The sequence below is a fragment of the Echinops telfairi genome, unplaced genomic scaffold, assembly GCF_000313985.2.
Source record: "Echinops telfairi isolate 266 unplaced genomic scaffold, ASM31398v2 ScPeMD7_9;HRSCAF=40, whole genome shotgun sequence".
NCBI lineage: Eukaryota > Metazoa > Chordata > Mammalia > Afrosoricida > Tenrecidae > Echinops > Echinops telfairi.
The window spans coordinates 96,150,035-96,160,024 of record NW_022103906.1 but is presented as its reverse complement, the minus strand read 5'-3'; the positions used below and the strand labels follow the sequence as shown (position 1 = coordinate 96,160,024).

Here is a 9,990-nt window from a genome sequence, read left to right as displayed (position 1 = left end):
AAATTCCTATGCACACTGCACATATCTTATTTTGAAGTAAAAAAACAAACGGGGCAAAAACACCCAGCGGGCCGGATAAATATCTGCAGCAGGTCGCATGTGGCCCGCGGCCCTAGTTTGAGGACCCCTGCAATAGAAAGCTTGATTAACAGTCTGACCTGGTGGAACAAACTCTAAAAGCACTATGAGTCAACATTTTAGTCCTTTCAGGAAGTGACGGACAGAAGTCCAGAACAAGATTGGTGTTCAACTGACCTTTCACTTTTTTTGAAACAAGGAAACCACTCATACACTTGAGTGTTTCCCATAGTGTTGTCCTTGTAAACTGTGTTCAACTTCACAAGTTTCTGCATTTCTCCAGCGCAGGAAACAAAATTTCACAGCTACACATGTAAATCGGCCATCAGAAAAAACAAGGTTCAAGTGAAACTGCTTTTACAAAAAAAAATCATTGTGACCAGAGGGAGCCTTCCCAGGCGACGCCACTGTGTGCACTAACTCAGAGCAAGTTGCTGGGCAGGAAAAACGCTTATTACAAAAGTTCCACTCAGTGGAGCCTTTTTCCTTTTTTTTTTTTTTTTGGGGGGGGAGCGTGGGGGGAATACTCCCTCATATGATACTATACTTTTGAGTAAGCAAATTTTTCCTATGCATGATACCTGTTATGAACTGAATTGTTCACCAGAAATATGTTCACATTCAAACCCTCAATACCTAACAACATGGCTTTATTGGAGGAGGGGGGGGAGGTTCTGTGCTGTGCAGATATAAACAAGAAAGGACATAGGGAATTAGGCTGAGCCCTAACCCAAAACTGTGACCATTTAGGAGGGAAATTCACACACAGAGGCAGATAAGGAAGAAAGTGATGTGGAAATGGAGACCGGAGTGCTAGGTCTACATGATACGCCTGGAACAAGTGCCAGCCACAGCCAGAAGGTCGCAAGAAACAAGAAAGGATGGGTTCCTTAGAGGCTTCAGAGAGCCTGGCACGATGGACGACTTGGTTTCAGACATCCAGCTTCCAGAACTGTCACACAATAAATTTATGAGCTGTTTTTAAGCCCCTTGACTTGTGCTCATATGTTAGGTCAGCCTTAGGAGACTAGTCACAAACTAGTCACTAGTTTGCCTGGTGGTGCAAACAGTTCAGCACTCAGCAATGAACTAAAAGGCTGGCAGTGGGACCCACCCAGACACACCTTGGAAGGCAGGCCTGATGATCTACTTCTGAAAGTTCACAGCCTTGAAAACGGTGGAGGAACTCCACTGTGGGGTCCTCGTAAGTCAGAGCCCTCTAATGGCAACCAACAACATCATATTCTGAATACTGCCTACATAAAGCCCTATTATTTTTTAATAAAGAATGAAAAATATTATTTCCCTTCAAAAAATAAAATCTAGCTTTCTCTGTCTCAGCAATGCTATTTCCTTCCGGTGTAGATAAAACTAAAAACAATAGCTTTTGAATCGAACTTGGATTCAAACAACAGGACTATGATTAAAAGGAGTTGATGTATTTACTTAAAAGATAAAGATGCAAATTAGGCCAAATACAAATGTGTATACTGTATGACTGATTCCATTCATATGAAATTCCAGGAGGGGTAAAAGCCATCTTTAGCCGTCCCTGCCCCCCCCCCAAAAAAAAAAACCACACATACACCTGGGGAAATGGAGTGACAATTGGCTTGAAAAGGCATATGACAGAGATTTCTGGGTTGATAAAAAGGCCTATATTTTGATAAGAATTTGTATTACACAGTGGATGGATTTGCTAAAACTCATCAATGGTACATGCAATTTTATGACATGAAATTTAATTTTTAAATTTTTTAAAATATTGAATTCTAGTAATAAACACATGTTGAAGCATTTCGAGGAGTCTTGGTTGCATAATCAGTTGCATGTTGGGCTGCTAACTGCAGGATCAGCAGCTCAAAGGCACCAGCTGCTTTGAGAGATGAGGTTTGCGGCCCCATTGGGATCTGCAGCCTCAGATGCCCACAAAGCAGTTCGTTCTACTCAGTCCTGCAGCGCTCTACCAGTTGGAATCCATGTGATGGCCATGAGGGTTTAAAGGTAGCATGTACTATTACGTGCAATTTACTTTAAATGAATAAAAAATAAAGGCCGTATCAATGGATGGATAGGGCAGATAGCAATGTTAAAATAAACACAGCAAAAAAATACTAATTAGGTGGTGAATGTATGGATGTTCATGGTCAATTTTTTCAACTTTACTATAATTTAAATTTTTCAATAATGTCAGGCAGCAATTTCAATTTTACCCATTCATTTGTTACGTGGAATATCAAATATCTTACAACCCAGCAATTCTACTTCCAGATAGTGGGTTATGCTTTGGGCTGCTAACCACAAGGTCAGCAATTCAAAACCACCAGCTTGCTCCACAGGAGAAAGACAAGGTTTTCTACTACTGTAAAGAGTTACAGTCCCAGAAATCCACAAGGGTAGTTTCACCATGCCCCACGGAGTGACTATGAGTCTGACCTGGTTTGATGGCAGTGAGCTTTACCCAACCACTGCTAAGCAAGCTGATTCTGACTCATAGGACAGAGTAGAATGATTGGAATGGCTTCTTAAGAGTTCTGAGGCATAAAATCTTTATGTGAGCAAACAGCCTCATCTTTCTCCAGAGGAACAGCTGCTGTGTTTGAACTGCTGACCTTGTAGTTATCAGCCCAACGCTTACCCCACTGCATCACCAGGACTCATAGACAGAGGCCCTGGCCTAGAGAAACTTACACAGGTGCTCAAGGAAACACATTCAAAAATATTCACCGCAACACTCTCCATAACAGCAAAAACCTAGCAACAAGCTGGAGCCCCAGTAACTTAGAAGACTATCCTTTGGTTCACGGTGGCAGCGAAAATGAACAGACCACCGTATGGGTGAATCTCAGAATCATAGTTTCAAGCAAAAGAAAGCAAATCTCAAAATACAGAGAGAGACATACTACTGTTTTATAGTTTAAAAGCAAGACTAAACAATGTACTCTTTGGACTTATACACAAAATAGTGATTTATGGTATTGGGCTAGTACTTCATTTATTAACCTAAGTGATGGCATCATGAACACGAGAAGCTTCAAAAAGTTCACGGAAACTCCAAGTATGGGGGGAGGGGAGAAAGGGGAACTGGTACCAAGGGGCTCAAGAAGAAAGACAATGCTTTGAAATTGTTGATGCCAGTATTTGTACATATCCACTTAATATAATGCATATAGGGACTATTATATGTAAGAACCCCCAATAAAATGATTAATTTAAAAAACAGTAAAAAAGGTAGTTTTCCATGAACGTCATAATAAACTATGACAAATAACAAAAATGCTTCATTTTTTGAAATTGTCTTTTTTGCTATTCATGATTTAGTATGCTTCATAAAGTCTATTTTTATTGCATATTTAAATTATTTCATGTCAAAAAGGGGGGTTATCTAAACAAGACTCAGTCATTAATAAAATACCTTAAGCTACAAGATAATTAATAACTACTCACTATTCCTACTAGAAAATGCCCTGGAGCTATAATGGATTAAGCGTGGAGCTGCTAAATATAAGGTCAGCAGTTCGAACCAACCAACCACTCCATAGGAAAAAGATGAGGTTTCTTGATTCCCCAAAGGTTTACAATCTCAAAACCCTACAGAACAGTGGTTCTCAATCTTCCTAATGCTGCAACCTTTTAATACAATTCCTCAAGCTGTGGTGACCCCCCCAGCCATAAAATTATTTTCATTGCTACTTCATAACTGTAATTTTGCTACTGTTATGAATCGGGCCACCCCTGTGAAAGGGCCGTTTGACCCCCAAAGGGGTCGCAACCCACAGGTTGAGAACTGCTGCTGTAGAAGAACTGTGAGTCCAACAGACTAGTCAGCAGTGGGAGCTTGGGGGTACATTTTTTTATAAGGAGCTCTGTTGTTGTAGTGGGTACACACTGGGCTCTTACCCACAAAGTCAGTGGTTCAAACACCAGTTGCTCCTCAGGAGAAAAATTTGGCATTCTACTCCAGTGAAGATTTACAGCTTTGGAAACCCACAGGGGCGGTTCTACTCTGTCCTATAGGGTGACTATGAGTCAGAACCAACTGCATGGCAATGAGTGAGTGAGCGAGCAGGAATATCACTGTTGACATCAGATCCATTTTGGCTGAAAGCAGAGTTTACCAGAAAGAGGCTTACTAGTATTTCATTAACTATGCAAAGGCATTCAACTTCGTGGATCACAACAACTACGGGTATGATTTAGACCAACAGGCATTTCAAAGCACTGTGCAGCGCTCATGCAGCATCTGTGCACAGACCAAGAGGCAGTCGTTCCAACAGGACATGGGGCTAGCACATGACTGAAAATCAGGAAAGGTCTGTATCAGAGTTGTATCTTTCCACCATACTTATTCAATTCATATGCAGAAGCTCTTGGATTCTATGGCACCAAGGTCCAAGGGCCCTTCCATGAAAAATCTAGGCTATGCAGATGGCACAACCTTGCTCACTGACAGTCAAGAGGGCTTGAAGCAGCCCACTGATAAAGAATAAAGAATACGTCTTCAGTATGGATTAAACTCAATGTAAAAGTAACCTCAAAACTGTACCAATAAGCAACACTGTGAAAAATGCAGAGAAGTTTCAAGTTACTTATTAAGGATTTCATTTTGCTTAGACCCAATATCAACGCTCTTGGGAGCAGCTGTCAGGAAATCACACAATCATGACACACTGGGAAACTCTGCTACACGAGACCTCTGTAAGGTGTTGAGAATCACAGAGTGACTTTCGAGGTCTCAGGTGCCCCTGACCCAAGACAAGCCATGGTATGTTCAACTGCCTCATATGCACGTGGAAACTCAACAACAAAGGGAAGACCAAAGAAAATTTGAATGCATTGGCATTATAGTGTTGGCCGAGAATAAGGGATACCGTATATACTCAAGTATAAGCCAACCCGAACATCAGCTGAGGCACCTAATTTTACACACAACTGCATTAAACATGTGCTGGCAAACTCGGCTTATACACAGGCACATACGGTATATTCTGAGCTGCCAGAAAAAGAAAAAAAATCTGTGTTGGTGGAAGTACAGTCAGAATGCTATTTAAAAGCTAGGATGGTGTTGCCTCCTCTCACACATTTGGAATTATGTTATCAGGAAACCAGTCTCTGGAAAAGGACATCATGATTGGCAGTGACGAAGGCATACACCTGAGACGAGATAGGCTGACACAATGTCTACAACAAGGATTCAAACGCTAACAAGTGTGAAGATGGTGCAAGACCGGCTAGTGTTTCCTTCTGCTGTGCCTGAGTCAGAACCGACTGAGCACCAAACAAGGGCAACATTCTTACTCAGGTGCATACAGGGCCTTCAAAAAGGTTTGTGGAAAAAGTCCAATAGCACCTAATTCTAGTTTTCCGTGAACTTTTTGAAGACCCTGGCATTCCCTTACCTAGTCTACATTGGCCTGACTTTGAAGCCAGAGGGTTCAAAATTCCATTTCTTGGATATTAGAATGGTAATATACATATGCAGTATCCTTCCTACAATCTTTTGGGGGGTCAGTACTCTAAAATCAAACACATTAATACTCCTGCATGAAACCTACCATTATTTATATTTATAGCCAGATGGAAAGACAGACTATAGATATGTAGATTATAAATAATCTATATTCTGCCAGGTCAAATGTTAACCACCAAATAAGTTTTTTGGTTTTTTTTCAGATGGTAATACTTTAATTAAAGAAAAAACCTCCCCAGTACAGGACTCCGTAAACACTGGTGTATGAACAAGTGCAATGTTAAAGTAAATACACAGTCAAGAGGCAAACGCTACAGGGATTTTGCCTTTACGAGGAAATGGCATGTCCTGCAGAGGCTGTCCCACCCCAGCACAGACCCAGGGGAACATATTTTAAAACCATGGTTAGATGCCACAAAGTAGGTGGCAATGCCTTAACCGTATGCATTTTGTAAGGCCCAAGGGCCTCTTCCATCCTTGTCAAGGGGAATGCTAAGCACCTCTCCTTTCATACAACACCACCGAATTAGTTTTAAGCTTTGTTTTCAGAGCTTTCATATAAAGAATTGTGAATAACAGATGATAGAATGAACTTGCAAAGAAAGTTCAATTTCACCTAATAGTAGTAAATTCCATACATCACTTCTTTTCCTAACTTCCCTAACTAACAAATAAGCAACAAATTGGACTGCTAACCAAAAGATCAACAGTTCAAACCTACCAATAGCTCCTCAAAAGCATGATGAGGCTCTAAAGTCTGGGAAGTACAAAGAGGTGATTCTTCTCTGTCCAGAGGTAGCTGTGCATCAGAATCCAATCGATGGCAGTGTTTTGGGGTTTCTTAACTAATTCATTTTCTTCTGGTGTTTCTTTGACTATTGTAATGCAAGTTTTAAAATAAACTAAGGCTATTCACCCTAGCCGTTTTTTCACAAAAGAAAAAAAATACTTAAAATTTTAAATTGTACATACTTGTTTTTCCATTTTTATTACATAATTTTCACACTTACATAGCAAGAAAAAGCACATATAATTTTATTTCAATAAAGCAAATAACCAGTGGTAAGAAATACTTCCACATAACTTACAGGTGTTACAAATCAAAGTGTCTTGTATTTTAAGACACTGAAAATTGTAAATAAAACCATAATCCCCTTTTCCCATCAACAGCAGTCCTAAATTAACAGTTTACCCAAGCCTGAATTCCACAGGTTATTATGACAACTGGGGAAGGGGAGGAGCAGGTACTCAGTCTCTGAAACAGTTGTATGAATGTAAGTAAAAACCCCAAAGCACGGATCTTTAAAAAGGCTTCTCCCCACTTTAAAATGTGATTCTTTTTACCATATTATTTTGGTAAATAGTACGAGGAGTGGAGTCTTGACAACACAGCACATTCATGCAAAATTTTCAAACAATGCCAAAGTATACTACTGAAGAACCTTTCCAAAAATATATCACAGAAGCAAATCTCTCTCCCACTCCATTTTTAAATAATACCAAGCAATGTACAATTTGAAAAACATAAAAGGAATATATTCTCTGCAGATTAATTTAAGGGCCCATGTCAGGCAAAGAGCCACTCTAGAGAAACAAGATAATTTAGACTACTCCAATACAACGTTGGAACTTCTCTGAATCCAGTTTATCTATGATGGGTAATTATCAGAACTTTTCTAACACAAATCCTGATAGTACTACAAAATTATGTATCACAAAACAGTTCTCTAAAGCAATGTTCTTTCTAAGAAAGGAATTAACTAACAATATGCTAGGTGCACAGAGACTTGAACCAAATTTAATGAGCATTACTTTGTCACTGCTGAGATAACTCAGTTAACAGTTTTCCCCATAAATGAAGGTTTTCTTTTCTAAGCCAACCCTTCTGAAGGTATTATACAGTAACTCCTGAGGAGTACAGTATAAGTCATCTCATTACGTTTGCCATCTTAAGTGATAATTTTTATGGTAAGTGTTGAGTTCCTTTCTGAGTTTGATGTTTAAAGTAATTTGAGTTTTATAACCATGTTTCTATTACACTCTATTACTTGCTTGTTCTGTTAAAGACAAAATATTTATTTTCTATAGTAAAACCTACCAATTATCAACCGTGCAATGCAGCCTAAGTTTTAAGGTTTCAAATCTTTAAAATACCAGCCATTAATGTATTAGTATTTTGAGGAATATTCTACTATTTCATGAAGTGGCACTATATTTTAAATGCATTTATTATGGCATATTAAAAAAAATGTTCTGCTCATCAAGTGGCAAACCAAACATCAAGAGCCTCACTCCAAAGTTAAAAATAAGGCAATTTCTGGCTAGGTCAGACTTACTGCACCTCACAGCCACAATAGTTTATCAACTACAGAGAGCAAAAACAGACTGTCACGTCAGCAGCAGCTGATGTCCACACACATACCAGGATACTAGGTCACCTTAACGCAAGTGTAGGGTTATAGCTGCCTTGGTGCTGTGGGGTACCCTCAGGACAAGCTCACCTCATAGAGACCACATGTGACAAAGTAGGACTCCCACCACCCAGTCGACCTTTACTTGTGCGGATAACGATGACCTGCTCTTGCAGTAACGAAATAGGTTCCAACTGCCAACCTTCTGGTTAGCAGCCATCCCCTAAACATCGATCGCACCATCAAGAACTACTTTCTGGCTGTATTAGGCAGTCAATAAATGAATGGACTAAGTTGTTTACTGGGCATAGGTAATGATTCCTTGGGAATAAAAAGCCTTTATTTTAATGATTTATAAAATACTCTAATAAAACAGACTGCTTGATCATATTACAGGCATAAATAGCTTAGGCTGAAGCTCAGAATAACCCTAGTAACTATGCTTAACATCACTAAATAACTAAGAGATGAAAGTGAAGTGTACAACATCTCTATCCAGGATTGACTATGAACTGATGAATACTTGAAATTTGCTGTGCTATTTTTAACTGAACTTTCTGGCCTTAGGTCAATGTTTTGCCAGCAAAATACCAAAGCGTTAACTGCTGGGAGTGAAGCCGGGCGTCTCTGCTGTGGCCTGGGAAAGGCTATGCCCTGCACGCAATCCACCGATCCTACCTCCGACGGAAAAACTCTTTTAAAATGTTAGGACGGCATGAGAACGCAGGGGAAAACTGGCCAGAGACTGTCCAACACCTCTGATGCAACAGAGTGCACTACATTCTCTATATCATACGGAAAACAACTCTCTCTCTCTCTCTCTCTCTCTCTCTCTCTGCAGTTAGCTCTTGCACTTTGGCCAAACAGGACTGAGTCACTCTGCAAATGATTCCAGAAACCTCAAAGGAGAACCAACTTTGGCCTCTGAAGTCACCGTCACTGGAAAAAGGGAGGAGACGCCGGTTTCCTCCTCGAACAGTCACTGGTCCACCCGACTGAGAGGCGAACGGACCATCTAAGTTCTTGGGCAGAACACTGAAAGATTCCCTGAACCGGAGGCCCCGACCCTCGCCCTCCAGGGCCAGTCTGAGATTCACAATAGCTTTTTCACTTTCTCCCCCTCTGGGGGTAAAAGCGCCGCCACATCCCTTTTCCCCCCTTCTCCACTGCACACGAATGACACTGTCTGATATACAACCGTCTGTCCTAACAAAGGTAAGCAATCAGCAAACCCCGCAGAGTGCATTTCTACTTTCTAACGCGGGCAGGCTCTGGTCTTAATCGACAACCACCGCCTCGCAGTCGTTGGCGGGTCGTTCACTAGGATTCCCAGGGCCGCCCGAGGCAGGAGATTCAATGGAGGAGACATTCGCTCCAAGAGCCGGACCGACGCCTAACGTTCAACTCGGGTGCAACAATCGAAGGCAATTAAATGAGCAGACATTGAAAAGAGCGATATCGCAACGCGGGCTGCTGTTTAAAGGCGCCTGCGGACCGGACCGGAGCGCTAGCTCCGTCTGTGCCCCAACCGGCTCGGGCTGAACGGAGCGAGCGCGGCGGCTCAGGCCCCCGCGGGCGGCTGGCTCCCTTGCTCGCACCCCAGTCCCCACGCGGCATGTCACTTCCAGATCCGCCAATCCCGCCCGACCTCCCCATTCCCAGCGAGGGCGCAGGGCGCGGGGGCCCCGGCTCCGGGAGCTCCAAGGGGCCACCCAGCGGACCGCTGCCGTCCGCACTCGGTCGCAGAAGCGCTGGCCCCCGGGCCCGGGCCGCCGGAAGCCGGGCAGGGTGGGGCGAGCTCTCCGCCAGCCCAACCGACGGACGGACGGACGCACGGGCGGGCGAGAGTGGGCGAGACCGGGGGAGTTCAGGTGAGAACACGGAACGGCGAGGGACCCCCGGGGCCCCGATCACCTACCAGCAAGCTCTCCACGTTGATGGGGGACCGGGGGTCTCGGATCAGCGCCTCCAGCTTCCTCTGGCGGCCCGCGCCGGCCCCGTCCCCCGGCACAGCCTCCGGGGCCCCGGGCA

General features: G+C 42.7%; 1 protein-coding gene, 1 non-coding gene and 1 pseudogene across 4 annotated transcripts in view; 1 reads left to right on the top strand and 2 right to left on the bottom strand.

Annotated features, from left to right (window-relative positions):
• ROCK2 (Rho associated coiled-coil containing protein kinase 2) overlaps nucleotides 1–9,984 on the bottom strand; it is a 146,524-nt gene extending 136,540 nt beyond the window's left edge. For 2 of the 3 annotated variants that reach the window (XM_045286617.1, XM_045286618.1), the window contains exon 1: nucleotides 9,878–9,984. The gene's annotated coding sequence lies outside the window, so the exon portion shown is untranslated. The remainder of the gene's footprint in view (nucleotides 1–9,877) is intronic. The other variant, XM_045286614.1, reaches the window with a different exon arrangement.
• Nucleotides 5,942–6,067, bottom strand: LOC115868386. The gene has a single exon (XR_004045559.1). It is a non-coding gene; the product is annotated as a U6atac minor spliceosomal RNA (small nuclear RNA).
• Nucleotides 9,575–9,990, top strand: part of LOC101654753 — a 10,359-nt pseudogene continuing 9,943 nt past the window's right edge.